The sequence below is a fragment of the Gopherus evgoodei genome, chromosome 4, assembly GCF_007399415.2.
Source record: "Gopherus evgoodei ecotype Sinaloan lineage chromosome 4, rGopEvg1_v1.p, whole genome shotgun sequence".
NCBI lineage: Eukaryota > Metazoa > Chordata > Testudines > Testudinidae > Gopherus > Gopherus evgoodei.
In genome coordinates, this window is record NC_044325.1 from 145130935 (window position 1) to 145158648 (window position 27714).

At 46.2% G+C, this 27714-nt stretch overlaps 1 protein-coding gene across 1 annotated transcript in view; it reads right to left on the bottom strand.

Moving 5' to 3' along the window:
* PLXNA2 (plexin A2) overlaps positions 1-27398 on the bottom strand; it is a 334324-nt gene extending 306926 nt beyond the window's left edge. The window contains 1 exon segment of the mRNA XM_030561685.1: positions 27132-27398. The gene's annotated coding sequence lies outside the window, so the exon portion shown is untranslated.
* Between the last annotated feature and the right edge of the window lie 316 nt (positions 27399-27714).

The following is a 27714-nucleotide window of genomic DNA, read 5'->3' on the forward strand; positions in this document are numbered from 1 at the left end:
CCTTTTCCCCCTTGTAGAGACTGGCTGTGCTCAGCTTTCATTTAGCCCTCCAGCTCCCTGGCTGACCCCATGGCCAGTGTATTTGGAAAGGCATGTAGGATTTTGCACTGCCTCAAATCGGTCATTTACACGTGGGCATTGCAGAGACAGCACACTATGAATTGTGATTTGGTAGCGTTTTTTACATTCATTGAACTAGGATTCCCCACTCATTTATATGGGGTCCAATTCACCACTGTCCTGCACTTTGTGTCATCATTTACACCAGTGCATTTTGCATAGACTTCACAGTGACTAATGTAAATGACTGTGCCAGTGGAAAGCCAAAGACAGCAGGCCTGCCACCTTTTGTGCTTTAGGCCAAGGGAGTGAGATTTACGCTCAGATCCCCATAGCCAGTCCACACTCTGATATCCAGCTCTCTTTATGAGTACCTTGGGAATGTGGGATCTGGGAGCACACAAATCCAAGCACAACATTTTGCCAGGGCAGGGAAAGGGGTAGATATTGGGGACGTAAAACCTGCTCTGAAAGACTCTCCCAATCCCCCTGCTATTGATCCTTCTTCCTTCTCTGGAACCAAACTCAGAAGTCTCGTGAAGCATGTGACTACATTTCCCCTACTTCTGACTGGGACCAGCATTGCTGAAATACCAGAAGGAAGAAACAGCCATACACGCAGGTGTCCAACACCTCACATGAAGGTTTGCTCTGGCTAGTTTTCCAGGCCAGCTCTTATAATACATCTTAATCCTGACCCTAAACACCCCTTGGTAATCCAACTCCAAACAGGTTTGCAAGTGTCTGGACTCTCAACCTTGCCAATTGCTCCAAACTGTCTTTCTGATCCCTGTTGGCTTCTGGCTGAAAGTCAAAACAAAGTCCCTCTGTTCCAGAAAGAAAGTTAAATAGAAAGCCTCATTCCATTTTTGACTCATCACTGTCTCACAATGACATCACATAACACAAAGGGACACTGCACCACATTCAGCTGAATGCATGCTTGCTATCTGGATGAATCCTGGCAGTTACTCTGTCATTACCTTGAGCAGATGAAAGAGGGGCAGACAGAGGAGAGATCCATTTAGCTGCAACTCAACTGGCTGTGGGAATCTCTTTGGACCTGTCATTCAATACAAGATAACCCTTTCTGGGGCTTTTTGTCAATTTCAGTTACCCTTTATTCAACTCCCACATTATCTTAGCACCATGAAGTCCTGAAAACAATGCTGTAATTGAAAACAGGGCACATAAGGTTGGCTCTCATTCCCTCCCATGCCAGCTATTCCCAGGACTTCCCCTTTCAGACCTGCCTGTTACATCCTCTTCCTCTCCCTTCAGAGAGGAGGAGAGAGGCTCAGCCTTGTTATCGTTGATGAGCTGGAGTGAATGAGATCCATCTGGTCAGGGTGCCTGGATGAGTCAGTAGAGTAGCTCTGCACTTCTGCAGGACTCTTGATGCTTCTGCCCTCTTGTTGGGGAAGACAGAGGATGTTGTAGACTGCAGAAGTATCTACCATCATACAGCACACAGGACCTGAACTTTCTGCCACATTCACCTGGACAGAAGTCCACAAAAAGACAAGCAGCTGGGAGAAGTAAGGCACAGAATTTAAATACTGACCAGCTTCTAACCTGTACAGAGATAGGTTTCCATCACCTAACTTCTCTATACATTTTTCTCAGTTTGTCCCAATGTACTGCTATCAAGGCCTGGGAACCACACAGAGTCTTGAGAGATGCTTAGCAGAAAAATTAAAACCCTTCTCATGTTTATCTTTTTCTCTTAACACCATGAAAGACTGGAGTTGTCCTTCTGACTTATTAAGCCTCTTCAGAAATTTAAGAGAGTTTGGGGAGCAGGTTTGGCTACAGTTACCCTCTGCTGAGCACTTCCTAGGCTGCTGGCTGATTCTGCCCCACGTGCTGTGTACAATCATACTAAGATTCATTACCATGAGGCTAGAAGCAAGGAGTTATGCTCGCTCACCCTGCTGACCTCCTCCATATGTCACCAGCATGTCAGAAATTCCCCAGTATTCCTTTTATGGTAAAAAGGGTCATCAAAAGGGCAGGCCGTACAAGCTACATGGTATAAACTAAAATACAAGGACCATCAATTTAAAGCAGTCTCATCGCTTTACCATCCTGACCTCTTTTGTGTGTGTTGATTCCAGTTCAATATACAGCAATCTGAGGGGATGACTGGGAAGAGGGGCAGATAAAGAGTTTATCTGTTTAATAAATACTCTATTCTGGAATAAGTGAGAGCCTGGGTGCATCTCTCTCTACAGAACAGATGCCCTGATTGGAGGGCTTCCCAGGCCTATCAGGGAAGACCGTGTGGTCTAATAGATGGGGCACTGGATTGAGATTCAGGAGACCTGGATTCTGCATCTGATTCTGCCACTGATCCTTTGTTTAACCTTGGGAAAGCCAATCCATCTCTGTGCATCTGTTGCCCCTCTCACTTTTTAATCCATCTTGTGTATTTAGATTGCAAGTTCTTTGGGGCAGGGACACTTTCTCACTCTGTTTGTACAGTGCCTTGCACAATGGGGCCTCTCCTCACTACTCTAAGGATACATCTATACTTGGAACTGGAGATGTAAATTCCAGCTCAAGGAAGCACACACACACTGGCTCTGATCAAGATAAAAACAACAGTGGAGCTGGAGTGGCGTGTACTGCAGGACTAGCTAGCTGCTCAAATATCTTAGTGTCCTGGATGGGATCATACTTGGGGAGGCTAGCTCCTTCTTCTGCTTACAATGCTGCAGGTGCACACCTCTTATTATGCTTTTCTTGATCAGAGCTACTACAGCTGGAATTTGTACCTCCAGCTTCAAGAGTAAACACATCCTAATTTAAAAAAATAAATACCAGTTGTCATTCCAGAAAATATTGCCCCCAAAGTCTAGGAACCCGACTGTTCCCAATTAGAACTTTTCTGCATTCTATCTACAGAGCAGATATGCCCATTAGGGAAGGGCCCTTGACTACCTCCACCTGCCACACAAACTTGAGAACATTTCCAGAAGCAAATGGGGGGGGGGGGTAAGAGAACTTTTCTAGACATTCCAAAAGGCTCAGTTAAGCATTTCTCCAGAGGTTTCCCATCCAGAACCTGAAGAGCAGGGGCCAGAAACTTAGCTAAAAGCCCATTCTTGCAAGACAGCCATCAAGAAGTTCAGAGAGCTTGGATCAGCACTGGAACTTTTGGGAGCTTTTCAGAGAATAAACCTGGAGTGACATCCTGGTCCCATCAAAGTCAATGGCATAACTCTCATGCCATCAACTTCAATGGGGCCAGGATTTCATCCTTGATCTCTGAAGCATCAGAATTTCACCAAATCTTAATTTTGTAACTGGTTCCGACCCACCTCTACACCCCTGGACTTGATATTGAATCCTGGTCTTCAGACTCCACACAATTGTTAGGTTGAGCTTCACTCTCATACAGCACAGTATCTATGTACTCTACCGCTCAGAAACATTACTTGGCATCCGCAAGAGCATGTTCAGCTGGTTTCCACCAGTAGCGAAAGCCCCAATACATTGGACGAAGGTTTCTTCTCCAGAGCCAAAATGCTGAAGTTTTCTAGGGACATGTGAAGGTAAAATTCTGCACACTATGAGGAAAGGATATTCCCATGTAGAAAGTGTCCCATGACAGACAGAAAATGGTCCAGGGCTTCTTTCAGTGGATCAATACTAGCAGAGCCGGCTCCAGGGTTTTTGCCGCCCCCAGCAGCAAAAAGAAAAAAAGAAAAAAGCCATGAACGCGATCTGCAACTCTACCATTACCGCTTCAGTCTTCGGTGGCAATTCGGCGGCTTGTTCTTCACTCCGAGAGGAAGTGAGGGACCCTGCTGCCAAAGACCAGGACATTCTGCCCCTCACCTGGTGCCTGGAGCCGGCCCTGAATACTAGTAACCCACACAACATGTAGTCTGAGTGCAGGGTTGTAATTCAACAACATATAATGCCTAGCTCTAATACAGCACTTCTCATCAATGATTTCAAAGCACTTTACAAAGGAGGTTGGTCTCATTATCCCCATTTTACAGATGAGAAAACTAAAGCACAGTGGCAGTGCTGTGAACAGAGCCCATGTCCCACTCCAGTGCTCAAAGCCTTAAATCATTTCATCCAGACTAACTGCAGGATGCTCTTGTGTTTTGGTCTCCCCAAATTTCATCATCAGCATCAAGAAAACATCAAGTTCAAGGTGTTTTTTTTAAATCCAGATATTGTTTTCACAGTTTAAGAGTCAGTCAGACCAATGGCATACTTCAGAATTCGATGCAAACTAAAATTACACAGCATGATATGATCTGAAATCATTGTGATATTGCAAGATAAAGGTAATTACTAGGACACCTACAACTGTTTGTCTGGGCATTTTTTTTTATTGTTAAAGAAAAAGAAACAACAAATAAAAGTACTTATAAGTAATTAAACTAAAAAGAGGCCTGACGACCTCCCACATGCTGGGCCCTGAATGGTTAATTATCATGCTGCCAGAACAGTTCATGAGTCTTTGTTTCATTCATGAAGAGGAGGGACTAACAGCCAGGCACAACAAGATGAGGAGCTTTGGTTGAGTCCCATACACAGCTCTGCCAATGTGCCTCTGTCCCCACCTGAAGATTCTCCTGCTAGCCCGACTCTGAAGAGAGGAATCCAGTTGCACCTTTACACACTACAGTTTCACAGAGAAACACCTACAGGGCTAGCTGTGAATCCAGACAGCTCCTAGTGACAATAGAGGCTATCAAAAACTGTATTTTCCAAGTTGCAGTAGCATGGTGGTGCCTATGCTAAGGAGAGGAAGATACAGCAGTGACTGCATCACGGAGGTTTGTTTATTGAATGGCGCTGGTAGCAGTTAACTCTTCGAATAGCTTGCTAAAAACACTCCATATGCCTCATTTTCTTATTTCACTGCCCATGGAAGGTCTCCCTGCAAATCTCGCTTACATTTCACTAAGACAGCCATCAGCACAACATCCTTAGAGCTAACTCTAGCAGCCAAAATCAATAATTATTGGTGACCCTAACGGCCACATACCTACTGCCCTCCCTCTTCCTCACGGCTGCTTATTCATGAGGATGGTATTTTGCAGGCTAGTTCACAGCTCTTGGGGAAAGAGGTAGCAGGGCAAAGTACAGTATTGTGACTATTGCTTCCTCCAGAACTGAGGTGGGATGGAGGAGGGGAGAACGAAACCCAGCTGTGAAAAGGCATTTCCTCGATAACAAACATAATTGCATGAATTATGTACAAAATGCACTCAGATTGTCCGGACTCAGATATTGTTTATGCAACAAATGTACCGGATGAGCCTTCTTCCCCCCCCTCCCTTTCCATATCTCTCTCCCACGCACACACCAGCCTGTCTGGGATAAAGGGGAGCAGAAAAACCAATGAGAAGGACATTGGGCAAGTCCCTTCCTAGCAGTTGTGATGGCATGTTTCCTTTTTAGGCAGCATGGTTTAGTGATCTGAACAGGGGACTGGGCAGCAGGAGCCTGGTTCTATTCCTTACTGCTGCTGTGCCTGGCTTGTGTTGTCTTGGGCAAGTCACTTCCCCCACCCCAATCTTTGTGCCTTAGTTTTCATGTCTGTAAAATAGGCATAATGCTTTCCTCACTGGGGATTGGGGATCTCTGAGGTTTAGTTGATCAAAATGCTCTGAAATCATCAGGGGAGAGGTTCTACATGCAAGCAAGACAGCATGGCTTCCTAGTTAGGGCACTGGAGTAAGAGTCAGAAAACCTGGTTTGGTAATCCAGGCCATGCCACTGACTCTGTGTGACCTTGGACAAGTTGCACTCATCTGTCTAGCACAATGGGGCCTCTAGGCACTATTATAATACAAATGAACATGGACACAGTTAACTATGAATTGCAGCTCAATGATGCTGTCACAGCTGTGGTATGCAATGGCACAGGAGGTATTCCATGCTAGGGATAAATTCCTGACCCAAATGAAGTCAATGGCAAAATTTCCACTGACTTCAATGAAGCCAGGATTTTACCTTAAATCCCATTTAAGGATCTAAAGCAGAATCCCAGCTTTGGCTGCAACATATGAACTGTATCCAGCTGTTCATCTCAGCTGGAAACACTCTCTAAATTTAAGTACCAACCAACCCAAAAAGAGAACCAGCAAAATTCACCACCACCCTAGAACACCTGGGTAGCAGAAACAAGACACCTCTTCTTCTCATTGCACTGTTACCCAGCACCTGTTATCTTGTTGAGTACAGCTGGCAGCTATTCAGCTTTAAACTTACTGCTGCAAAACAGCTTCTAAATTACTCAAGATCAGTGGGGAAGGGGCTGGGAAGAGAGGAAAGATGGCTTTATTCACCATACAACCATTTAGCACAAAATCCAGTGCAGACTCTGCAGTTTTTTCTTATTGCCTTGAAAAAGGAAAAAGGATACACAATTTGGCCATTTTTTTTCAACCTTAAAAATGTTTCATTCAAGTTTTGGGAAGGGGAAGTGGGTTACTTCATCCAAACCCGAGAAAATGACTCAGTTGCTTTGAATGATGTCACACCTCTATCTAGGTGCTTATAGCACCTCATTGTCGTTAATGGATTTTATCCACACCATCCCAGTGTGAGGTAGGATTTTATAGATGGGGAACTGAGTCACATCAGATTAAGTGACTTGACCAAGGTTACATAGTATGTCAGAGGCAAAGTGGAGAACTAGCCTCTTGTCTCCAGAGTCCCAGTCCGGTGCTCTATCCATTAGATGACCTCACATTGCCCCATGGTGTACCATGGGAGAGGATCAGAGAGTGGCCTTGGAACTGGAGGAGGAAAATGGGTGTTCTCTTCTCCTGGACCCACTCCAAGATTACTGTAGGCAGCTAAGAAATCCCAGTTCCAAATTAAAATGGGTCCCCAACCATATCTAACTAAAAAACCCAAGCCTGAAAGCCTTTGGCCGTGCCAACCAGCACAGCATTGTGGTGTTTATTATCCTGAATATTCCCCATGGCATCTAGATGTATTTACACTGGAACCACAGTGCTGTTACCTAGATAAACAAGGAAATTGTACATTTATTAAATTAGGTTTTGAAATGCTGAATCCCCAGCTGTCCGGCTATAGAGTTCACTCAGCCAGTAGCACTGAAATTGTTAAGCACATGCAACTGCATGTTTGTGCACAGTGCAAATCCCTGTTTGGAAGGTGCCTTGTGGTAGCAGGATACATAGCTCCATTTCAGGTGGGCAAGTATCTTTTCAGCATCTGAAATAAGCACTGAGCAGCATCTACTGAAATATAGCCCCTGACAATAGCCATCCCTGCTCTAGTTCTTATCATTCTGGGGAAGGGAAGGGATAACTTAGCCATAAATGTGGCAGGGGAGGAGCAAAAGTGCATGTAAGCACTCAAATGGAACATGCTTTGTGGTTAGCATGGGGTCAGGCCGCCTGGGTGTTATATTCTAGTTCTACCACATTTGACTTTCCCCACTCCACTCCAGTATAAAAAAATGTGTTTCTTCCAGCCTCTAAGCACACATTAGTGGACATTCCAGTAGATTGACAGATTCCTCCCTATTGGTCTCTGTTGGTTTCAGTACCCCCAGGACCCAAGAGATCCAGTAGGCCAAGCTACTTGGTTCCAAAATCTAGTCATCAATTAGAATACTGGGATTTCCACTAAGGAATTACTACTGTTTATTTCTGTAGTGCCACTGGTGTGCATGGCATCTGATAGATAGTAAGGAAGATGCAAGTGTTAGAAGCTCTTAAGTTAACAGCCAAACTAAATTGCCTATACCAGTATAGAACATCTCACGCCACTGAAGAGTCCTTTAGTGTGCAACAAACCTGCCTGGCTTGTGCATAACCTTTAGTGGACACTTCAGGCCATGAAGTGTAACCAACTTTAGGGGAGTGACTTCGCCTCTCTGGGCCTCCATTTACCCATCTGTTTAAGTCTCAAACACCCTAATGTTTATTAGTGTTTATGGAGAGCTTTGAGATGCTCAGATGCTGGGAAATATAGTGCATTGGTATGAACATGACAGCTCCTTCCTAGTTTGCTGCAGAGCGTGACAACTGGCAGCTGTTGGAGAATTCAGAGCAAATGGGACAGAGGTTGAAAATCCTCTTCAGGTCTCCAGTGGCTTCTCAGCTTAACACTAACTCCTGCCAGTGGGGCTCAGGCACTGACAGGTGGAGTCCTTCCAGACATTGTAACTTGCACCCTTTGAGCTCAGGCTAAGAGGAGAGTGACAGCTGAAGAGCCCCTGAGTCTAGTTTATTCTCAGCACCTTCCCAAGGAAGTAGAGGAGCAGGCAATGTTTCCCACAATGAAGAGCACATTAGCATCCCTCCAGCAGGATTCTAATATAGATTTCTACCCGGGAAAGTGGCTTCTTCTCATTCAGCTGCTCCCTGCTCCTCCACCCTGCTTTTCAATTTCAGAGCACTGGCAGATCACTGATTAATTCAAGCTTATTTAATAACCCTTCTGTTTAGATGAAACAAGCTGTCTTGTTTTTTTTTATTTTTAACACTGATTCTTGTTTCTTTGCTAAGGATTTTACTGTCATTTAGAAACTTTTCCCTCTCCAACCAAACTGATAACAAGATGGAGAAAGCAGCTGCTTAGGCCTGTGCATGACAATGATCAGAGGTTAGCACACAGGAGGCAGGGAAGTAACTAAGGACGACTGGATGGCATGGTGCGGTTCTGAGGGCCCCAAAGCCTGCCCAGGGTAGAGTGAATGACCCATCTCTTATCAATTATGGTAGTGTCCAGCAGGCTAATTGAGATCCAGGCACTGTACAAAACACAGTGAAAAACAGTTCCAGACCAAGACAGCTTACAAACCAAACGGACAAAATAGAGGGAGCGTGAAGAAACAGAGGCACAGAACAGCAAAGCAACTTGCCTAAGCAGAAGAGGTAAGAATGGAGCCCAGGGTCTCCCGTCTCCTTGTCCAGTGTTTTGTTTGCTAGCCCATAGTGCTACTACCTTTCCCGCAAGCATCTTTCATGACGCTCTTGCTTTACGGATGAGAGAAGCTCCTCATAAAAACCTGCAAAGCCATTGCACTCCCTCTTTAAAACTCACCCGTGCCGTGATGCTTACCAAACATTTGGCAATGGCTAGACAGTGACATCTCGTGACTGCTGCTTATTAGACCAAATACACTTTTTTCACTCTTATGCTGTCTCCCCTCAATCTGCATATTGTATATTGGTTGTATCCACCTGCTGTCTCTCAATGTGCTCAGACCGCAAGCGCTGTGGGGAAGGGACTGCTGTTTGGGTGTCTACAGTGCCTCACAAAATGGGCTTCCGACCCCTGACTGGGGCCTCTTGGCACTGCTGACAATACATCCAACAAAATCTTGACTCACTTGGGAAACAAGTTTAGAAGTCTCAGCTGTCTCCGGCCTGTTTCAAATTCAAAGCTGCACTTGTCTGTAGAGCAACTGAGTAATTTCCTTCCTACATCCAGACTATACTGGACAAGATCCAGCAGTGCCTGTAATGCAGAATATTCACCCAGGACTTGTAGGACCATATTTCACAGGGAAACAGCAAAATGTGCGCATTTCCAAAATGCCTAGAGCTCCCCTCCCCCTCTGTTCCATCAGAATAATCCTCCTTTGGACCCACTCACAACAGTCTTCTTTCAGTGAATGCAACCAGCACCATATGGCCCTCAGTTAATTTCATTCTCTCTGCACTGCCAGTAGAGTGCTTTGAAAGGCCATGGTACACACCAGTGCCAGCAGTCCAGATTGGATGTGCATTACTTTGCATTTATCAATACTGAACTTCATCATTATCTGCCATTTTGTTGCCCAGTCACCCAGTTTTGTGAGATCCCTTTGTAACTCTTCACAGCCAAATTTGGGTTGAACTATCTTGAATAATTTGGTATTGTCTGCAAACTTTGCCACCTCAATGGTTTTCCCCTTTCTCCAGATCAGTTATGAAAATGGTGAACAGCACTAGTTCAGATCCTTGGGGAGCCCCGCTATGTAACTCGCTCCACTGTGAAAACTGACTATTTATTTCTAACCTGTTTCCTGTATTTTAACCAGTTACTGTCCCACGAAAGGACCTTCCCTCTTATCCCATGACTGCTTAATTTTCTTAAGAGCCTTAGGTGAGGGACCTTGTCAAAGGCTTTCTGGAAGTCCTAGCATACTATACCCACTGGATCACCCTTGTTGACACCTTCAAAGAATTCCAATAGATTGGTGAGGCATTCCCCTTTACAGCAGCTGTGTTGATTCTTCTTTAACATACTGTCTTCATCTATGTGTCAGAGAAGTCTGTTCTTTACTATAATTTCAACCAATTTGCCTGGTAGTGAAAAACTAGACTTACTGGCCCATAACTGCCAGAATCATGAGATTTTTATGTAGGAGACTTGTGTGTCACACAAGCCTGGCTAATTGTTTTGGGTCAAACCCAAGCAAAATTAAATGGTTTCCAGTTAAATTTTGCCCTCGAACCTCAGAACTTTAACTGAAGCTGTGAGGATGAGAATCCATGTAAAATGGAACCCCCTTCAGGCTAAAAGTAAATGTGTTTTTACTTAGACTTCGGGAAACACATTCTTGATACAGGTCCAGTCTGCTTCCATTGACTTCAGTGAGAGCACAGATAAATCCTCTGTTAGCCAGTGATAAGGTCCATAATACTGTTAAGTGAATGAACTAGCATAGATCACAAAACAAACTGAGCTACAAGGAAATTAACATTACATCCTATTCCGTAGCAAGATGGCTGGATTAGATAACCTGGCAATGCACGTATATAGATGGGATTTTGCAGAAGAGGCAACAGGAATTGCCAGGAATTAACACATTTATGACTCAATATTTTGCTTTTCTTCATATTGCATATTTTATTATTTGGAAAAGCTTTTTAAAAAAAAAAAAAAAAAAAGAGGGAGAGAGGGTATCAGATTAGCCAGAGGATGTTTGTCTGTCAACTGTCATTTATAGCCTTAAGTAAGAGAGATATAAATAACTACAAGAATTGCCAGCTGAAGGAAGTAAACCTCTACTTCAAACCCCTGAAGTGAGAAAAATCTGACACACAAAGAGTGCACCTTTGTATTCCACTTAATGGGGTTGTTCGCATGCTCCCTATTGTAGGTTGCTTACGAAAGCTAGAAGATGCACAGACTGGTTTCTTATTGTGGGACCCCAAAATTAGCCTTAAACATCACAATTAGGGTGACCAGGTGTCCGGTTTTCGCTCAGACCACACAGTTGAAAAGGGAACTTGGCAGCTCCAGTCAGCACCGCCGACCGGACTCTTAAAAGTCCAGTCGGCGGTGCGCAGTGCTAAGGCAGGTTAGTCCCTACCTGTCCTGGCTGGCACCGCACTGTGCCACAGAAGCGGCCAGCAGGTCCGGCTCCTAGGCAGGGTGCCATGGGGCTCCACACGGTGTCCCCGCCCTGAGCACTGGCTCTGCACTCTCATTTGGCTGGGGTGCCTGCAGGGGCGGCTCCAGGCCCCAACACACCAAGCGTGTGCTTGGGGCGGCAAGCCGCGGGAGGTGCTCTGCCGGTCACTGCGAGGGCGGCAAGCAGGTTGCCTTCGGTGGCATGCCTGCGGAGGGTCTGCTGGTCCCGTGGCTTCAGCGGGCCCAGCGTACCCTCCGCAGGCATGCCGCCAAAGGCAACCTGCTTGCCATGCTTGGGGTGGCAAAATGCCTAGAGCCGTCCCCTGGGTGCCTGCAGGTGAGAGCAGTGCGTGGAGCCTCCTGGTGCCCCTGCCTAGGACCTGGACCTGCTGGCTGCTTCTGGGGTGCAGCACGGTGCCAGGACAGGCAGGCAGGCAGCCTGCCTTAGCCCCCCAAGCTGTGCCACTGACCAGGAGCCATCCAAGGTAAGCCCACACCCCAACCCCTTGCCCCAGCGCTGAGCCCCCCCACAAATCCGGAGCCCCCTCCTGCACTTCAAACCCCCCTCTCTGGCCCCACCCCAGAGCCCTGACCCCCCTGCACCCCAACCCCCTGCTCCAGCCCAGAGCCCCCTCCCACACCCTGAACCCCTCAGCTCCAGCCCCATCCCGGAGCCCTCACCCCAATTCCCTGCCTCAACCTGCAGCCCCTCCCACACTCCAAATCCCTCAGCCCCACCTCCCAGCCTGGAGCCCCCTCCTGCAGCACAAACCCTCATCCCCAGCCAGAGCCTTCCACACCCCACACCCCTGCCCCAGGCCACTGAAAGTGTGTGAGGGTGGGGGAAGAATGAGCCACCGAAGGAGGGTGAATGTAGTGAGTGGGGGGGCAGGGTCTCAGGGTAGGGGCGGGGCTAGGTTGCTTGGTTTTGTGCAACTAAAAAATTGGCATCCCTAGTCACAATGAGAGATGCTGGTCGCTCATCACTTGAGAATCCACAGCTTGGGCTGGATTTGCTAAGTAGAGCTGGGATATTTTGATAAGCCACTTCTCTTAGTTTCCAATAAAAAGAAATATTTCACAGGAAAGGGTTGGTTTCGACAAATTTATCAAAAAAATCTGGGAAAAAAGTTTTGATATTTTCCAAATTAAAAATTTTGCTTTTCTAGTTTCAAACAACTTTTCATTTAGAAATTGAAGCTAATAGTAGTAAAAAAAATTTTTTTTAAGTCAAAATTGAAGTGTTTTGAAATCAAAATGGAATGTTTCGATCGACCCAAACCTTTTTTAATTTGGAATTTCAGTTCACAGGCGCTTTTGAGATTTTGACTTTTCATCCTGTTTTGGGACGGGAAATTATTCAAAAATATCTGAAATTTTCTTGGCACAGGAAAACTGTTTCCTTTTCAGTTCTAATGCTAGGTATTTGAAAATCTGGCTTGGCACCCATTCAAACTGATATATCTTAACTCACCAGCCTAAATCCTAGATCACAAGCTCCCTGAGGCAGGGGCTGTTTCTGTGTTGTTTCTTTGTACAGTGACTAGAACAAAGGGACCCCAATCCCTCGTTGGGGTGCCTAAGCACTACCATAATACAAATAATAATCAGTTTCCTGTCACCACATGTTTCAACAAGGGGGTTCATTGGCACCAAATATGATTTTTTTTGTGATGTGGATGGCTTGGGGCCTAAATTATCATGAGTGAGTCTGACTGTTCAACATGAGAGATCTCCAAATGAACCTGATTTGCAGGAGGCAGGTGTTCAGTACTTCTGAAAAATGGGACTCTTTCAAGTTGGTTATCCAAAATCACTATTCACTTTAGGAAACATCGGCCTTGTCCACCGGGAGTCAGACTGACCCTCATATAGACCACCAATCAGCTACCAGATGGTAACAACTTTCAGCCACTGCCACTCTGGGACCAAATGAGAAGTGGGAAGCTCCATCTGCAAAATCAGTTCAGCTCCTGCCCATCTTTCTAGCACCAAATCCTTAAAACAGAGTTTCCCAGTGGCCTACGATCCCTTGAGCATGTTTTATTTCTTTCAACAAGTTACAAAACATGCTCCCAAGCCCTTAAATAGCAGCTGCCTTTGTCTTTTCTGGAGGATTAGTTCTAGCACATCCCAGCCCTTGACAATCTGTGACCACTTCAAAGTCAGAAAATTTATTTGGTGGAACTGATGTACCAGAACAGCTCAAGCCACACAATTTCTATGCCTTAAAAAGCCCCATTACCTAAGACCTTGCGTCAGAACATTATTACATCCTGAGCAGACAAGTAAATAAGGGCTCCAAATCCTTTCTTCAGCTGAGCTCAAAAGTGCTTGCAGACTCTCCGTCGTTGCTATGTGAATTTAAAGCTTGCACAGACCAACTGCTACTGCACAAGCACTTAGCACAGCCCCTGCTCTCCAAGGCTCTATGTCTACCAGCCTAAACAAAATAGAACATAGCCCATCGGTCAGAGAAGATCTCATGGTCTCTGCTGGAGTTAATACAGCAATAGTGGTAGAAAGTTCTAAGGTTAGGTATCCATAAATGGTCGATAAGAGAAAAATTCTGTAATGGAACTTTTGCTGCTGTACCACAGTCCAGCTAAAAGATTATTGACAATGCAAATTCTCCACCACCCCCCGCCCTCAGCTCTATCATCTTTCATAAAAAGGTCCCAAAGTGAATTGCACCTTCACACAAGGTAGACAAATATCAAACCCATTTCATAGACAGGAAAACAGAAGCACCACAAAGAACCAGATTGTCAAGTGAATTCAGGGTCAGGGTGCCAACTGTTCTGCGCCCACAGCTAGGGCCAGGTTTCGAAAAGAGCTTCATTCCCATTGAGGTACATAGACAACAGCCAGATTTTGGCCAATGCTCAGCACCCACCCTGCCTAACTCTTTCCAAAAATCAGGCCCTACATTTGTGTCCTGAGCCCTGATGAAAACTCTGGCACTTGTGTCTTGACCAAAGTCTCACATTAGGAGACCAAAGAATGGAACCCAGAAGTTTTGACTCCTCGTCGCTGTTTCTAACCCGTTGACAGCAGTGCTTTTGAAAGAGAAATTCGAAACATCAGGAGAAATGGATTATAGTGTTTAGGTGCTGGAGTTAAAGATGATGTCTGCGTCCCTGTAACTTAACAAGTTAGTGGTTCCTCATATCTTTGTGCACTTCGATAGCCTACGAGCCCATGCCATTCACTTGCACACGTCTCATCACAAAGCCAGATGACTGAGATACCTATAGGATAGGTGAGCTCACTGAGGCCTCCCTTCCTGAATAATCAGAGTGAGGTTATTTTGGGTCCTCTATCCTAACTGGAGTGAGAATTTGAGATTGGATGTTACAATGGGGAGAGGTGACTATGTTATAACCAGGGCCGGCTCCAGCGTTTTTGCTGCCCCAAGCGGCCAAAAAAAAAAAAAAAAAAAAATTAAAAAAAAAAAAAAATGCTGCAGCCAGGGCCGACTCCAGGCCCCAGCGCACCAAGCGCATGCTTGGGGTGCCATGCCATGGGGGGCTTTCTGCCAGTTGCCGGGAGGGCAGCAGGCGGCTCCGGTGGACCTCCCGCAGGCATCCCCGCGGATGCTCCACCGGAGCCGCGGGACCGGCGGACCCTCCGCAGGGACGCCTGCGGGAGGTCCACCGGAGCCACAGGACCGGCGAGTGGCAGAGCGCCCCCCGCAGCGTGTCGCCGTGCTTGGGGTGGCGAAATAGCTAGAGCCAACTCTGGCCGCAGCAGCACTTTTGCAGTAGCTCTATTGCCACCCTATTTTTTGGCAGCAATTCAGTGGCAGGTCCTTCCCTCCAAGAGGGACTGAGGGACCTGCCGCCAAATTGCCACCGATGAGCCGGACATGCCGCCCCTTTCCGTTGGCCATCTAGGCTGCACTGGTGCCTGGAGCCGGCCCTGGTTATAACATCATGCCAGCACGATGCTGTAATACAAAGATTGTAGCAGACTTTGTCCCAAGTGTTCAACACACCAGACATGCTCAGTTTCTAACTCCAGGTCCAGCTCCGTCAGGGATGGCTGCTCATGAAATTATCAATATGTAATAAAGTGGTTTTAAAACTTACTATGAATGCAGTCTCCCCATCCTCCCCTACTTTTTAAAGCTTCTATTAAAAATAGAGGAAATTCACTGGCAAAAAAGTATGTTTAAATAACATTAATGGCTGTGACAAACCAGCAAAAGTCAGGAAATTTGAGTATGAGGTCGATGCTCCATCCTGCACTGTTGCCGTTGTGCCTTTCGGGGTATTTGGCAGCTGCATGCGTTAGAGACAGCTTTCCATTTCTCTCTGTCATGCTAATTCCAGCAGATCTATCCAGTCTCCAAGAACAAAAGTACTTGATACATCTAAATTGTATTTACTGACTGTGATACCTTATAAAAGCAACCAAAATGCTGCAGGTGCTGTGCCTACTGCTGATTTTGTAGTATTCTTTAGAAAGCAGGGAGCCTTGGAGCCCAGTGAAGTGATTTCGTTTAACAATTTTAACAGTGCTGCAAATGCTCATGACTTTATCATGAGACACAATGTAACAGTCTATACCATTATGTTCACCACTTTTACAAGACTGATCAATTTTATACAAAATGTGTCTTGTGAGGTATCATTTGAAATGTCAATCTGCTGAACATTACTGTCCCAGTAAAACATGCGTACCAACCTTGTATGTGAAGTTATAAGATTCTACTCTGTAGAATTGCTGTAATGTACTCCAAGTTTAAGAAAAGCAGGCCCAAACCAGTTTCTCAGAAACTAAAGAGAGACCAAACACCCAGTCAGGTGCTAAAAGACTATCACTTGTTTAAGCAGCCATTCTCCAGCAGGGGGAAGGTGTGAATAATAAATTTAAATTCGATCACAAGGAGGGTTCAGAGCTCGCTTGTCACCTGCATCCCAGCTGGGATTAATCCTCAAAAAAAGAGGGGAGAGAGGTGTGTGAGAGAGAGGGGACTCCAAATCACCTCTCCCCCTCCATCTCTACTCATGGCAGCTAGACATTCAAAAAACAAAAAAAAGCATCATTGAACTGGGAAAGCGGTGATCCTGGCTGGAAGGCTTTTCAGCTAGTACAGACTGCTGAGAGACAAAATCTTTTTGCATTTAAGTTCACTTAGCTTGTTAAGTTATTAACAGGCATTTTACTCTTATTTCTTTTGTAACCAATCCTGGCGTTTAAAATCTGTCTTTCTATAGTTAATAAACTGATCTTATTGTTTAATCTTAACCAGTGTGTTTGGATGAGTGTGTGGGATACTCCATTTGGGATAACAAGGCTAGTGCATATCAATTTCCTCTGATGAAATGATGGACTTTTGATGAGCTTGTACTGTTCAGAAGGATACCGAGCAGTATAAGACACACATTTCTGGGGGACATGGCTGGGACTAAGAATTTGCAGGAGTCTCCCTGTATATAAATTCATGAGTGGGTGGCCAGAGCATTCCTGTAACATAACTGGGAGTGATTTTGCATGCTGAAGGCTGCATGAACAGACCAGGAGTGGATGTTCTCATAGAAAAGCAGTGTAAAAGGCATCCTAAGCTAAAGAATTGAGGGAACAGCTGTTTAACAACCCAGACTGTACACTGAGTAATGTCACACACATTAGTTGATGGTTTTCTTAAATTCCCAGCTCCTGGAGTCATGAGAATCTTGGCTTTCCTTCTTTTTAAAAGTAGGTTTCTAGCTTCATGATTACAGAGACAGGCTGGTAAAGTTGAACACCACAGGCTCAGAACCCAATCTTTTAAAAACCTCATTTTTAAGCCAATCTCAAAAAACTTTGAGGGGCCATACCCATTATTTCCGAGTGCTTAAGGTTGGCAATGCTTCATACACAACATAAAAGTTAACTGGATTTAATATCTGTAACCTTAAGAGAATCCCAGTGCCTGAGGGCAAGGGGCTCATTGGTACAAGGCAATGAGTTTCAGCTGGCCTGACCAATTCGATATATCCCAACTCATTAGTGTTATAATCTGTATCTAAAAGGTGTCATGTAACATGGCACTGGAAAACTCACTGACCATTAATAGTCACACATGATGAATGTGGTGTGTATTAAGAGTTATGGATATTTCCTTAGGCAAAGATCTTTCACCTAGGAAGGCAAGGGAGGGCAGCCCTCTGGTGCTTTCACAGGAGGCCCTGATTGAGAGAACATCAGCCATGGCAGAAAGAACAAAGACTGGTAAGAAATCTACCTTGAACAAAGACATTCAGGGTAGCAGGGCATGTGGTGACAACTCCTTACTTGACCTGATTGCAGTCCCAGATTGCTGACACAGTATCTTATTCATAAGACGGCTACACTCGGTTTTAAAACAAAAGCTCTCTAGTTAAACTGGTACAAGTTTGTGTTTAGACCAGGCCTCTCCTGCCATCTTCCTGTTAGATACTGGCATCCTTGTAGGGTTGGATTACATAGGACTCCTACCATGGGAACCAAAGACCTGAGCCATGGAGCTGCCACCTTCAGTCTAGCTTACATGTTGCTGCATGTTGTCCCAAAGCCAAGGGCAGCTACTGCAATGCATATCAAGCTACATCCTGATGACACATGTGAGTCTACCTAGATCAAAACCTGCAATAACTTATGCATTTGGAGAATCTCTTACAAGCATTTGTTCCCCAACTCAGCAAGCCTGGATAGAACATAGGTGACTTGATCCAAGCTGAGTTGGGTCCTGACAGTAGCTTTCAGAATAAATCAAGGTAGATCCACTTTCTTGAAAGTCTCTTCATGCAGAAGAGCAAGTGAGTAATCGGTGACGCACTGCCTGAGAGACTTCCTGTTTTCTCCAGCATTACTGGACTTCCTGACACAAAGTAAAGGGCAGTCAGAGCTCTGTAGCTTGACACTGATCAGTAGCTGCTGCTGAAAGCAATTTTAATTCAGTTTCCAAATGGTGGTAATTGCCAATCAGGATCTGAAAACTATAATAAGCTGTTTCCTTTAGCTCTCCATGATGCATATGGACAGTAGCCTCTCCCTGGACTATTAGCCTGCCTCCCCTCCAAGGTCTGTGCTGGAAAAATGAGGCTAAAAAAGCCCTTCCTCAAGTGGTGTGGGGTTTGGACGTGCATCTGTAACCTACTGGGCAGTGCGTTTTACACTTTCTCTTCTGTGCAGATCCACGAGGACATGAGGCTGTCACAGCTGCAGCTGCGGAGCCTGACTCTTTGGCTCAAGGTTTCATCTCTGGAGGTCTCCAGTTCAGTCCCTGGTGTTTGTCATGCTGACAGCCCTCATGCATCCATTTGGAGCTCGTCAATAGCACTTTTGGGTCACTCTGAGGCATCCAAGGCTGGATGTTCTTACTAACCTGCTGCCCAGGGTGCTCAGAAGCGAGGCACTGCACCACGCCAAGGCTCACTCCAGTCTGCTAAAAGAACATCGTCCCCATAAGCTCAAGCCACACATGCTGACCTTTACGAGCTCTGGACGGGATGTACTAACTTGTAACCAGTAGGCTGCTCCTAGAATTGAGCCTGCATTAGTTCTACAAATGTGGTGGTGAAAAAAAAATTCACAAAGCGACAGGCTTTCCGAACAGCCAACACTGAAAGTTTTATAAAATCAAACCCTTAGGCCTAGTCCACACTAGAAAAAGTCTGTATCGGCAAAACTTCCTAGTGTAGACTCAGCTTATGCTGGCAAACAAGAGCTATTGCAGGTATAGCTTACACTAGTTCCCTGAACAAAATAAGCTAAACTGACAAAAAATGCTGATTATGATTGTATCTAGACTAGGACTTCTATCAGTATAGAAATGCCCTAAGAAACCCCACCCCAACTGTCATGACTATACCATCAAACGTTTACGTGTAGAACTGGCATTAGCTTCATTTAACCATCTGGGAGACAGTTGTGAAGTGCTGGCTGGCTCCCACCTCACCAGCAAAACAGCAGCACTCCAGGTCTGAGCAAATGTTTCTCTTAACACTCACTAACAGAGGATGGGGATGCATAAGCTCACCAGGCCGTGAGGAAGGAGACTTTCCCTTCCTGTTTAGCTTTCGGTGCTGAAACAACTGTTGTCTCACTCACAGTTTGGAGCAGACCTTCACTTGCCCTGCTCCACCATCCTTCGGAGGCTTAATGTGTGAGCCTCTGGCTGGAGCAACTCCTGCCTCTCCCTCTGCAGCTCACTCCCAGAGCATCTGGTTGTTTCATTCATGAGCTATAAGAAAGGAGCAGCAGCAGCAGGAGGGCGAGGTGAGAGGTCAACGTAATATTTACCCAGACGTCACCTTTCACTTTTGCACGGCGGGGAAGTCACTTCAAAGCAAAGGAAGGGCTGCGAGACACATCCCGGGTCTGCTGGGGAGGCTGTGCTCACGTTAACACAATAGAGCCACTTCCAGCCAGCTCCTGTCAGGCAAGGGAGGCCCCAGGATCTTCTGGCAGTGCTTCCATACCTCTAGTCCATAAGCCAGTATAGCCCCCTCAGACTGTTAGGAATCTGCCTATCCTTCCCTCTCTAATGACACTTCTTGGCCTCCCGCTTTTCCACAGAAGCCCTAGACCGCCATATGCAACCAAGCAGCTTGGGCTGCTGGGCCCCAAGTCCAACCCTCCTAGTTCTGAAGACCCTTCATTTCAGAACAGTTTGGATTTTGAGGCTAAAACCCAGTACTGCAAGCCACCCGGGCTCTAGGCAGGTTAGAGTGCACAGCGATAGGTGGGAGGCCAGGGGAGCTGGCAGGAGTAGTCAGGATCTCTGGAGAGCTTGGAACTCCCATTGATCTCCAATGCACTCACTGCAATTCTCGAGGAGATCCCAAGGTAGACAAGAGGCTGCTCCACAAATGGGCCTGTTCTTCAGGGCAACATTTTTAAGGCACTCTAATGCCACAGGCCACCCTGTGTGTGAAACCAACATAGAAACAAGTGGGTAGGATGGGGACATGCCACAGGTAGGATTTTTAATTTCCAGGCAGAGCTCTCTCATTTGGTGACTGACCATGTGTTACTGAGCGATGTGTTTTACTAATACATTACTAATACATTGCTAAGGTCGTGTGCTTGTGCTTAGAGCAGGACGACTCCTGAGTTCTATTCCTGGCTCTAGCAATGCCTTACCATGAGAAAACCACCTCAGACTGCCTCAGTTTCCTGATCGGCAAACCAGAGGTGGAATTTACCTGTCTCCTACAGCTGTGGAGGAGAAGCTTAATACACATAAAGCACTTTAGTGTTGGATAAAAAGGATGAGAGAAATGCCAAAAATTGTTACCAGTGTCTAAGGCAAATCATTGCTTTAACATCATCCTCCAGGGTATCACGCTTGGAGCCCCACCATCAAACCTTTCCGTGCCTTGCAAACACAGGATGAGCTCTGTTAAAATCAAGATGGCCAGCCACCTAGCACTACTCTTCACACAAAATCCACTTGGAACATCACAGAGATAGTGGGGATAGAACTCACATCCCAAAGGCACAGGACATTATCCCTTCAGCTCAAGGAGAACCTACATTAATCTCTTGGCACCGAAGGGCCTATAACACATAGCTGTGTAACTCCAATTCCATCCAGCTGGGGAATGGTGAACACACACATATAATGGCATTTCACACTATGCTGGGATAAACCCAATGGTTTGGCTATTCCTGCACAGACTGCAAGCTGCTCCCTATATTCCTGCTGCAACAAAATGGACATATTCACCTGAGTGGCCTTTAATCTCCTCTGTAGATTGCTGGTGCTCTTCAGACAAGGGACTAGAGAAAATACCTCATTTGCTTTCCCGTTGCAGTGGAACAGTCTACATCTGCATCGGGCAGGATGGAGGGCTTGGCTGACAGGACTCAGCTCGGCTCACTATCACTCTTCCTTTTAAGACGATCTGGACTTTTTTTTTTTTTTTTTTTTTAATATAATGTGACTCTGATGCCTTTTATCCCCTGCTCTGAATGTAATTTTAGCCCAGGCAAAGCAGGATTAAACTTTCATAACATGATACATTTATCTCGCTTTTCATCCCCTCTACCCCCCCTTCAATTTCACCCAACAGAATCAGAGATTATACCTAGAAATATGAGAAGGGATATATCAGATCAGAACAAGGGAGGCCACTTTTTTCTCAGCACCCTGTCTCTGGCATGTATCATGCTGTGGAGTAGCCAGAATCACCATTTAGCCAGCAAAGTTAGGCTAATGATATTTCTCAACCCAACTGAAACACAAGGTTGGATTATAACTCAGAGAAAAGACCCAACAGAGAACACACAGCGGAAGATTAGATTAGAGAGATACATCATTGACATATGGTATGCTCGCTTATTTCATCGTACTTTATTTATTTATTTTCAGGTCTTGCCAGAGCAATTTTACCACCATCTGAGAACATCTCGCCACTGAATTCAAGCCACCGAGGCAGAAAGATAAACCATGCTGAGGAGATTCCAAGAGCACCTCTCTCCTGGATAAAGGGGGTGGGGGTTGGATGAGTGTATATGGCTGTGTGTTTGTAAGGAGGGAGGGGGGGGAACCATCAGCTACAGCCAGTCTGATTTATCTGGGAATTTTTGAACACATTAAAAAGTCTTCCTGTCTCCCACAAAAGTGCTGTTTCCAGTAACAGGCAGGTCTCAGCAAAATGGTGGGTCAAATTTTCAGCAAGTGCTGCTCATCTCAATGTCTTCTTTTACCATAAGGGACCAGTGGCACTCAAGTGATGAGTGGCCGGTTTTAGTGCCTTCCCAAGTTAAATTCGGTGACAGCTTGCTGCCCCCCCTCCTTTTTTAACCCCCCACAAAAGCAGCTCTTTAGTACCTTTTAGCCTGAACTGCAGGAACGCCCCTCTAGTGTAGTGAGATGGTATTTCAGGGGGCCCACAACCCAGTCTCATTCGCTCTGCGAGCAACAACTGTGTGGTAGAAAACTCAGTCCCACTCAGCCTCACAGCCCAGCATGGGGATGCATTACTTTGACTAGCTCATGAATTGTTACTGCTGTTTGGCCTGAGAGGTTCCAAAACTGCTTAGGCTAAAGGTGAATTTAAACGATGAATCCTGGCGTAGGGAGGGGAGGAGACGAGTAGAAACAAGAGTGAAATGATGGAGCGGGAGAGCATAACTTTCATTCTCAGTTTTTTAGATAAAGATCTTCTAAAAATAACCCAGAACTAAACCGACAATAAAATCCCTTTGCAAAGCAACAGCAGGGTGGCTTTTTACAGCAGGTTTTTAACCCCCAGAAGCCTGGATTTGAGAACAAGGCTTAAGTCACAAGTGACACAACTTTGATGTGCTCAGTTCAGCCTTCTACCATAGACCTAATTCCTTAACGAACCTGATTCACAATTCTGGAAAGAAACTGGGTTGGTGTAAGCAAGCAGGGGTTGGCAAGCTTTTAGAAGAGGTGTGCCGAGTCTTCATTTATTTACTCTAATTTAAAGGTTTCGTGTGCCAGTGATACATTTTAACGTTTTTAGAAGGTCTCTTTCTATAAGTCTATAATGTATAACTAAACTATTGTTGTATGTAAAGTAAATAAGATTTTTTAAAAATGTGTAAGAAGCTTCATTTAAAATTAAATTAAAATGCAGAGCCCCCCAGACCGGTGGAAAGGACCCGGGCAGTGCGAGTACCACTGAAAATCAGCTTGCGAGCCGCCTTCGGCACGCGTGCCATAGGTTGCCTACCTCGGTGTAAGGGTTTAGCATGCAGCTGCAGTCTTGCTACAGGCTAGTGCAGCAGAATGCTTGCAGACAGCACCACTGCCACATGCCCTTCTCTTCAAAACACCCCAATAAATATACATTTTTCCTTTAGCTAAAGAGAAAGAATATGAATATAAAATCCTTTTAGGCAGCAGCAGCCTCCACCTTCCCAGGCCAATACATTGCCTGGATTCTTCTTGTGTTCCCAATTTCTCTTCTATATCCTTGAAGCTTTCTAACAAACTACTCTTCACAGACAAAGAACTTTCCACTGCCTCAGCCCAAAATGCCTTTTAGTCTTGCAGACAACTGAGGTTAAATCTTACGGAGGCAAAGAGGGCAGAAGAGAGAAGATACATGGATCCAAGAAGCCAAGGAGTAAAGTGGACATACTCAGGTCACATGTAGAATGCTCTTGGCCATAATCATAAAGGCACCAGGAATCCAGTCATCAAGACTGTGGCCAAACCCTAGGAAAAAAACTTAATAGTACCTTTCCCCAACTTCTCCTCTTGTCCTTTGTTGTCCTCCTAGACAAGCTGGTTAAGAGATTAACACTCGAAAAACCACATTTACTCTAATTAGCCATGAAATCTTTGTAAGTAAGTGAAAAAATGTTTTCCTTGAGGGATTTTTGTCCATTCATCACAGTTTGAATTACAGGAGAGAGAGAGATGGAGGGGGGGGGGGGGAGGGAAAAAAATTAGAAAATTCAGATCTAATGAATTAATAGCAGAATGCCCAAAGGGGAAGCAGACTACAACTATAAAATGCAAGCAGCTCAAAGGGATGATTTGGAATTATTTCTAGTTAACAGACTGTAATACAATGCTCCGGTCTCTTTATGATTTGGGTAGCAGTCCCCGGCTCTCTCATTGGTAGTGATGGACAGAAGTATATTGTGCCCCCCAGGCTATGTGTACAGACAGCTGTGTGCGACTCCACCAGGAGACAGCTGGGTATGGAAGGAGATAGGCTAGAAACAGCCATCAGGCCCCTTCCACCTGATTTGTAATGATTATTTTACTATGGGGAAGCATTTGAGAAGGGCTGGGGTGGGCAGGAGCAAAGCAGGGAGAAAATCTTGCCACAACTTAGACCCATAAATATTTCATAGCACCGGCATAAGAACAATTATATTACTGCAGCTTCTTTCTCGTGTATTTTAAATATCTCACAGCCTTCCACTTTCTTCCCCCCTCCCCCCCGTTTGTGTGTTTCTTGTAACAGGCCCATGAAATAAAGATTAGCTGAATAATCAAGAGTGTTTAGAAATGTGAAAGGGCCTGTCTCAGGAGCACCACAGGCTCGTCACTGTCAATTTCCCTCTCCCCCTCTTAAGAATTCCAGAGAGAGGAAGGAAGCAAATTTTTCATGTGTTTAAAAAAAAACACAAAAGCCTCAGGGCTGGAATGAGAGCGGGGTGGATGGGCAGGAGCTTGCTGCTCCTCATAGAAAGGGTTCACTAGAACAAGCATGAGAAGAGGAGACATTCTCCACCACTACCCAGGTACATCGTTATTGTTTGAGCTGCACAGGGCCAATTAAAACAGCTTGATCAGTGCAGCATTTGGACTGAAGCATGAGTGTGGATGTGCATTTTCCTGCCTGGGATGGATTTTACTTTTACCCACTAAACCAGGCCTCCCCGAACAAAGATGCTTCAAGAAGACCTGGTAACCTTTGGCATGCATCATATTGGCACCAAAAAGCAGGCCTAGCATTTCCCCCTAGAATCTTCCCTCCACACATACCCTGCAGCACCCAGCCCTTCTCTCCCAAGCAGCCTCAGTGGAAAGATTCACCTGTCACCTGAGAACACCAGTGCTAGAATCCACCCAAGCCATTGGGTCATTCCTTCAGGACTTGCTCCAGGCTTCAACTGCACAGAGTTTCCACAGCTGGCCTGGAAGCGCTGAAGCCCTGAGGGGCCAGTCAATGGGAACCCTCATGCACAGCATGCGAGTCACATGGCTTCCTGAGACACCCCACAAACAGACTCCCAATGTCATTTCCATTTAGCTGCTTTGCAAGCCAGTTTGTCACATATCAATGCGATTTGCTGGAGAGAGTTAAAGAGCAGGATAGTTGAAGTCATCTCTTCTCCACTGTCACATACACCCAGGCGTACAGTGGTCAGAATCTATGGTTTTTTTCCTTCTGGTATCTAACCGCACTGGAGGCAAGTTCAGGTTGTTCTGCTGAGGAGCAGGGGAGAGTTGAGGGTTAACAGGACGAGTAACACAGAGTGTGATGAAAAGCACCGGGAGAAGCTGTTCCTATCATGTTTGCGGATTCTGTGCGGATTCTATACAGCATCTGTTACCTGTTCCCACTGCACAAACTTGTTATAAGCCAGGGGGAAACTCCACAAATAATTACCTCCAATAAAGATATAAAGGCAGTGAAGAGTAAATTGGGTTACTTTATCTTCCTGCAACGAGCACAGCAGAGATGGTTAGGCGCCTTGAGTGAAGTGCTGTATTTTGCTATACAAGCCATTTCACAAGAGAAACTGTACGTTTTAGTTACTCTTTAGATGAACCGTTTTTCCAAAATCAAAGCTATTTCGTTCGGCTTCCTGAACCGCTCTTAACTATGTTATTGCACTCGGTGTGAATGGGAAATTGGCTAAGGACAGCAGCGGAGGTAAATTATTTTATAAAAAGGGCTAAAATCTTTGTGTGTTTTTTTCAAACACCCCAAACCCCTCTGTTCTGAGGAGGGCACAGATTCTCTTTGAGGCAGCAGGCTTTCCGCTGCAGAAGTGGGTCATTTGACTTAACTTTCAGAGACATGGGTATCAATGGGGCTGTCCAGCGCAGAAGAGCAGAGTCCATCTCCCAGAACTCAGCTCTGAGCTATCAAACCGACTCATTTCGCCACTGAAATGTCAAGAAGCTAGACACATAATGGGGGAAAACCTCTGGAGCAATGGGATTTTGTAGCATCTTCTCCTGCTAACACTACTGTCACACACGCACAATTGCCCACCCATCACTTACTAAATCCCCCCCTTAATGCGCGCCTGTGACACTGCTCGGAACACAGAATTATTAACTCAACCTCTTCGCCCCAGCCACGGAAAGTATCGACGCGGCTCGCACAGAAGAAAGGCTGGTTGGCATTGGGCTATTACACTGGGGGCACAAAGTCGACAGGCCAGTGTGCCTAGATGTCCTGTGTCTAGAGACAAGCCTCCCTTGCAATTACACACGGGCCAGCCAAACAATTCAGGGTTTGATGGGATTGAGGAACACAGACAGAACCTCGGATTTCTCTGGAGAAAGCGCAGACTGATGCACTTCTAACCCCCCTGCCCACCCGGCTTCCACGAGAGATTTTGCAGCATTTGGGAGTTTTCATGGGAATGCTTTTTGATATTCACGAGCGTTAAAAAATAAAAATAAAAAAGGGTCTCTCCTTGTCAATGGCAACGTTTTGTTTGCTGTCTCCTCTGTTGCATTTCCTCCCCCCAGTTCCTGACTGCCTGGGAGAAAAATGAAGCTGCTGAGATTCAAGGAGGAATAAAATACATTTATAAAATAGCTAAACTAAGAAAAAATAATGAGGAGCCTAAAACGGAGAGGGGGAACGGGGGACCAAAGGGCTCTCTTGATGTATCTTTATTTCCAATGGCCGAGGAAGCGTGTCAGGATGCTGCCTCCACACACACTCCCCTCCAGAGGTGCAGGTTCCCAAGTGCACTGTCTGGAAAGACAAACATGTCACAAACGCTTCCAGCCTAAGCCACGCAGCAACACACGGGGCTGGAGCCCTTCCGCAGGCACGCGTTACACACAGCCCTGTCCACAAGAAAAGTGGCTGGGATCCTCTATGGGGGGCCATGGAGGGGGGGGATCTCCCTCAGTCCCTCCTATCCATCTGCATTGTGTGATTGTATCAAATGACACGGGGGGGACTCTTGCACCCCAGAGGTGCATGCAGAATAAAAGGGGGTAGGCGAAGGTTCAAGGCACAAGCCCCCCCTTTGCCAGCCCCGGCTTGATGACTTACCAAACCTCAAGGTCCACTCCTGTCCGTCTCCTTGGGGGGGCTGGCAGCCTCCCCCCTGCACCCCGTCGGAGTTAGGGAGAGGAGATCCACCAGGCCCCCCGCTGCATTAACATCCACAGCAAGTGCCCAGCTCTTGATCTGTATTCCTGGAGGCTCCCTGCTCTTCCCGGGATCCGCTGCTTCAGGCAGTCATTGCTCTGCACCCCGGTGCGGCTGGCTGCCCGGTTACTGCTGTGTTGGAACTGTCCTTATTCCTCGCCCGTGCCCACTGAGCCCTCGCCTCGCCCCCCCCTCTCGCATGAGCCACCCCGGCTGCCCGCCCTTCCCCGCTCCCCTCCTGCGGGGAGCTGTGTCCCCCTCTCCCTCTTTCTACCAGCCGAATTTCCCAGGCACTGTGGGCTCCTGCCTGGCACTGGAAGCTCATCCCCCATCAGCAGCAGCAGGCTGGCTGGCTGCTAAAGCCTGCCTCCCTGTATTACCATGGAGCTCATTAACATACAGTGCCTGGGCTTAACCCTTCCCCGGCCGAGCCCCGGGCCGCCCCGCGGGGACAGAGAGGAGAAAGCGGGGCTGGGAATTCGGC